Source organism: Phyllobates terribilis, unplaced genomic scaffold (genome assembly GCF_046119375.1).
Source record: "Phyllobates terribilis strain yellow unplaced genomic scaffold, ASM4611937v1 Scaffold_251__1_contigs__length_2838608, whole genome shotgun sequence".
Classification (NCBI taxonomy): domain Eukaryota; kingdom Metazoa; phylum Chordata; class Amphibia; order Anura; family Dendrobatidae; genus Phyllobates; species Phyllobates terribilis.
Window position 1 is genome coordinate 2,710,038 of NW_027363011.1, and position 6,315 is coordinate 2,716,352.

General features: G+C 41.0%; 1 long non-coding RNA gene across 1 annotated transcript; it reads left to right on the forward strand.

The window, feature by feature from the left end:
• The first annotated feature begins 1,895 nt into the window (after nucleotides 1-1,895).
• On the forward strand, nucleotides 1,896-2,541 carry LOC141218914 (uncharacterized). The gene is made up of 3 exons (XR_012287581.1): nucleotides 1,896-1,997; nucleotides 2,196-2,286; nucleotides 2,478-2,541. It is a non-coding gene; the product is annotated as an uncharacterized lncRNA (long non-coding RNA).
• The last annotated feature ends 3,774 nt before the right edge of the window (nucleotides 2,542-6,315 follow it).

A 6,315-nucleotide genomic window follows, 5' to 3' on the forward strand; every position in this document is an offset into this window, starting at 1 on the left:
CCATCTTCCCACATACAGTATAATGTTCTCACAGTACCGCCATCTTCCCACATACACTATAATGTTCCCACAGTACCGCCATCTACCCACATACAGTATAATGTTCCCACAGTACCGCCATCTACCCACATACAGTATAATGTTCTCACAGTACCGCCATCCCCCCCACATACAGTATAATGTTCCCACAGTACCGCCATCTTCCCACATACAGTATAATGTTCCCACAGTACCGCCATCTTCCCACATACAGTATAATGTTCCCACAGTACCGCAATCTTCCCACATACAGTATAATGTTCCCACAGTACCGCCATCTTCCCACATACAGTATAATGTTCCCACAGTACCGCAATCTTCCCACATACAGTATAATGTTGTCACAGTCCCGCCAACCCCAATTTTATTTTGTGTTTTAACACTTGGTTTTCTTTTTTTGGTGTTTTTCATGTAATATATGGAAACCTACAGGAAAATGCTAAAAGAAACATAATATCCAGGAAAAAAAACACTGTACATGGAGACATTAGCATCAAATAACTCCTGTCTGTGTTCTTACAAACAAGCTCTTATAAATGAGATCTAACGTGATAAAAGATTATAACCTGGGAAAGACGGGAAACATTCATGTAGACAGTCGGTGATGATGTAGTTAGTGACGGACTCTGGCCAAATTTGTTTCTAGAGCCATATTAGAAGATTAAGATGTCGTCGTCATTATGAAGTTGTTATTTCTCATGTCATGTGTAATGTATATGACGAGAATTAGCGTTATGGAAGATGAGTCTATAAGAAACGTATTCAGCTGCAGACTCCAAGGAAGAAACTGCTTGTTGTCTGTGGCCTAAAATATATAGGTTTTATTATTACGTCAGGGACAAAAGCAGAATGTTGTAAAATAATAAAAATACCATTGCTGCTTGGGTTTCTGGGTGATTCTTACTGCAGCAGTGGCCAACTTAGCCAGTGATTGGAAGTATGGAGGAGATGTCTAAGTCATCAATTCAACTTATGTTCCAGTCCATAAAAGACTAGAGAATACAACATCTACACCTTCTATCTACTGATATATTTCCCTTATTATCTCCAGTAATTGTATTATTACACAGAATTCTTTATGATTTTACATCAGCTCTTTTTCTCATTCAGGTCTCTACAATATCGGATCCTCTCAGTGAAGATCTTCTATATAAGAGAATTTTTCTAAATCACCTATCAAGGATGGATATGGACAGAGACAAGATGGCGGAGAGGATATTACACCTCACCCTAGAGATCCTCTTCCGGCTTACTGGAGAGGTGAGAGATTCTGATGACGTCACATTACATCATTCTTATCTATGGGAATAACAGATGAACAGAACTGGAGAGGTGAGGACTCTGGAAATGTCTGGAGGGAGATTTATTACTGTCTCTCTCCATAACCAGGATTACACAGTAGTGAAGAAGACCTCTAGTGAGCGCTGTCAGGACCCTGTGTCTGAGGGATGGGGAAGACCCCTGAGCCCAATCACGAGGCCTCTATCTCACCCCCTGATACATGAGGACATCAATGACCAGAAGATCCTAGAATTCACCTACAAGATGATTGAGCTGCTGACTGGAGAGGTGACACTGCTGGGAATGCTGGGACATTATACAGTAATGCTATGAAGGGATTGGGGAGATGACGGTATCATTGTATGTGTCAGGTTCCTATAAGGTGTCAGGATGTCGCCATCTATTTCTCCATGGAGGAGTGGAAGTATTTAGAAGGACACAAAGATCTGTACAAGGACGTCATGATGGAGGTTCCCCAGCCCCTCACATCACCAGGTAATAGGACAGGACTAAATACACACGACCTATAATTATCTGTATGTAAAGAATGAATTCAGTCCCTGTATGTGTTTCCTCCAGATCTATCCAGTAAGAGGACAACACCAGAGAGATGTCCCCATCCTCTTCTTCCACAGGACTGTAAACAAGAAGATCCCAATGTTCCTCAGGATCATCAGGTAGATGGAGAGAAGATATCATGAGATCTCCCCTATGATGTGTAGATGGCTGTGAAGGTCTTGTGTTGAGTTTTGTTTTATCCACCAGTATTATATGTTTTATACTTGTGTAATGAGAACGGTGGAGATGGCAGGATTAGAGCTGATTATAGATGTGACTTCTCCATCTGTCTGTGACTTTTACAATATTTGTTTCAGGGTGAAAATCTGACCCATATTAATACTACAGAGACATATGTGAGGGGTGATGAGCAGTGTAAGAAGGAGATTCCTACATATGACTACCCAGGTGAGTACTGGGTACTAAATGCTGACAAGTCACAGATTCTTCTCAGTCACGGGCTGTGGCTGCTTTATCAGTGGTGGAGTCCGGCCGTATCACAATCGTGTGATCATCATTTTACCGCTAGACCACAACATTTTCCTCCATCCGAAAATTTTCACATTACTATGTGTAATTGTAAAATATCTTTTCTGTAGAACTTACAACCTGGAGGATCCACCTCCCCCTGGGATTAGGAGACGCTGACCATTACCTGCCCAGATCTATAAACTACAAAGTCAAATGACAGCGTACATAGAATGTGCTGACAAGTGAGAAAATCAAAATTATGATGGACCTGTAAGAGAAAGCGAAGGGTAATGATGCTGTTGGCTTCCTAGATCCCTGATATCTTATTGGATGAATCTACCTTCTCTCCCTTCTGTGCTGCTGAATGTGCTCATATGGTCCCTACAAGACCAGGTCCAGTCTTTCTTGCCAAACTTCACTTTTATGATCTACAACATTAAATGTGCAGTGAGGCCAAGTGTGAATTTCTGTACAATAACAACAGAGTTTCCCTTTATCCTGACTGTTCAATTTCTTTTTAAACCAACTAACTTCAAACAGGATCTTGATAAACTATACAGAAAACATTACACCTGTGCCATGATATATCTCTAAGCTGTGCCTAGGTGATGGCAAAAATATACATTTATTCACACCTGCAGGAGATGTGTTGGCATGGCTCGAGCCCTGGTTTCATGGATTCACACCGCGTCATAAATTCCATTATGTTTTCAGTCCTAAGGAATTCAGATTACTGCACAATCTCTCCTGAAATGGGGGCACTAATACTTTCTCTACTCTTCTGGTCAGGACTCATAGTAGCTCCAATGGTCCACCATAAATGAGTGTGACTCCGGTTTAGTGTTGGAGCTCTCCCTTGTATAGATGTGGTTGTTGGGGATGAAACATATCTTTTATTCTGTCTTTTTTTACAGGTTCACTTTGTTTGATTTTGGTAGGATCGGCCTGACTCACTTATTTGACTCTGTAACTCCCTGGTAGTCTTTAAAAGAAGGTCTCCATTACCTCTTCCCAATGCCTGAGATCTAAATTTAAGACACCTCATCTCTGCACTATTATAAAAAGTTCTCTTTGAACGTCTAATATTTCTTCTTGACACTCATCTGACAGAAAATATTGTCCCTTACGATAGTTTAGATTGTCAAGAGCCACCGAGCCCCATACTCTAATTACCCCAGAGAGGTTTCACCACTAGTTACTCACTACTTACTGATGGAGACTGTTGAGTTTGATAATTTCAGTAGATGTGTTATTGTCTATACTCACAGTTTTTGACTACAGTAGTTAGTTCCCAAAATACTCCGATTTAACCCCTTCCTGCAGCCTGTTTTGTGTTCCTATCTGGGCCCATTTTCAAATCTGACGTGTGTCACTTTATGTGGTGATAATTTTGTAATTCTTCACAAAGGATAATAGGAAACAAATGGATCTTACAAATTATTTACCAACTTCTCTTGAATCCAACAATACCCTATATATGGTTATACACTACTGTCTGGGCACATGGCAGGATAAGAAGGGAAGGAGCGACATTTAGCTATTTGAATGCAGATCTTGCTGGAATAGTTTGCAGACACAATGTATTGGGGGCACTGTTCATGGTCACCTGGCAGCTTAAAAGATGGCTACCACGAACAGGCTTGGTGCTATCTACTCCATTTTCCTGATCCCAGGGATTGCCTTGCTCATCACCCTTTAACCCCAAGACGAATAGTCTGGTAGCCGGGTCATAACCAGGAGGACCGAGAAAATACTAAATCAGAAGAGTAGTCAGTAAACGGTCACAACAGGAAACAAATACACAAGCCGGGAGCTAAGCACAGAGGACTGAACCAGAGGAGAACAAGGCTGTATCTGGCAGCTTCCGGCAATATGCTCCGAGCTTTAGTAGGGTGCGGTGCTCTCCAATTGGCTGAAGCAGGGAGCAGATTACTCCAGCTGGACAGCACACACACCCATACTGCCAGACTGGATGGTACTACAGGTCCCAGGCACCCTAATCTTAGTGTTTGGACACAGCCTGCGCCGCCCAGAGCTTCTGGTTCTGACGTCTCCTCCATCACCAGCGCCGCCTGCAGAATGATTAAGGCGGCGCCTGGTGACAGAAGCAGACGTCGGGGGAGCAGATCCCAGGGGAGATTGGACACACTATTTACGGAAGCTTTAAAGAAGTTTTCTAGTACTTTTTACAATTGACCAATGTACCCCAATGTATTTACAATGTAGCCTGTGAGTGACGCTATCGGGGGTCACGTTGTGCCTGAGAGCGGCCAGCGATAGCAATGCGCACAGGCAAGAAGGACTGCAGAAGGTAATTGCAAAAAGACTTATGGGCACAGGGTAAAAACATTGGGGGAAATTGGGGCAATTGTAAAAAGTACTGGACAACTTCTTTAATATAACAAAGTGACTCCATTTTGGAAATTATAACCCGCAGTGAATTAATCTATAGACGTAGCGATTATTTTGATTCCAGAGGCACTTTCCGGAAATTAGCACGCAATGAATGGTGGAGAATGAAAATTGCACATTGGCCATTTTATTACCCAACACATAGTGTCCAGATTGTGCTCCAGGAGACACACACCGTAAATTAAGTGGGTTCTTCTCACTATAGTAATACCAAGTACATGGATGCTGAATATGGTTTGGGCACACTGCAAGGCTCAGAAGTGAGGGGGAGATTTGACTTTGAGAGAGCGAATATTGCTGGATTGATTTATGGATGAGAAGAAGTTTTTATTGGTATCATTTTTGCCTACATAACATTTTTTGATGGCTTCTTATTCCATATTTTGGAGACAGAATGAACAAACAGTTGAACACTACGCTCTACTGGTTCATCCTATGAGGTTTTCTATTAGACTGTGAACTGTCATTCTGTCAATAACTTGCCATTTCTACAGGCATTTTAAGTAGAAATGTTCAAAAATATAAATTTCAGGGATATTTTATTCAAAATATAATAATTTGTTTTATTCTTGGCAGATGACTGTACCAGGAGATCAGAGGAACAGCTGACATCTTCAGTTTTTAAATCTGATGATCTTGGGATCCCACAGGATACATATGAAGTGAATGCTATTACTCCAGATATACCATCATTCCTTCACAGCAAAGATCTGTCATCTGATTCATTACCGACTACTAAGGAAAATCAAAATAAAAAAATAAGCATTAAAAAACAAACTGCTCATAAAGGAACAAAGTCATTTTCATGTTCAGAAAATGGAAATAGTTTTACCCTTGAAAAGTATTTTCTTAAACATCAAAAAATACACACAGCGGACAATAAATTTTTTTGTTCCAAATATGGGAAATGTTTTAACCAGAAATCAGATTTTGTCAAGCACCAGAGAATTCACACAGGAGAGAAGCCTTTTTCCTGCTCAAAATGTGGAAAATGTTTCAACCAGAAAGCGCATCTTAATATCCACCAGAGAACTCACACAGGGGAGAAGCCTTTTTCATGTTCAGAATGTGGGAAATGTTTTAACGATAAATCATCTTTGGTTAAGCACCAGAGAATTCACACAGGGGAGAAGCCTTTTACCTGTTCAGAATGTGGAAAATGTTTCAACCAGAAGTCAGCTTTGGTCAATCACCAGAGAATTCACACAGGGGAGAAGCCTTTTACCTGTTCAGAATGTGGAAAATGTTTCAACCAGAAAGCACATCTTAATGTCCACCAGAGAAATCACACAGGGGAGAAGCCTTTTTCATGTTCAGAATGTAGGAAATGTTTTAACCAGAAATCAGATTTGATTAAGCACCAGAGAACCCACACAGGGGAGAAGCCTTTTTCATGTTCAGAATGTGGGAAATGTTTTAACGATAAATCATATTTGGTTAAGCACCAGAGAATTCACACAGGGGAGAAGAGAAGCCTTTTACCTGATCAGAATGTGAAAAATGTTTCAACCAGAAATCACATCTTAATATCCACCAGAGAATTCACACAGGGGA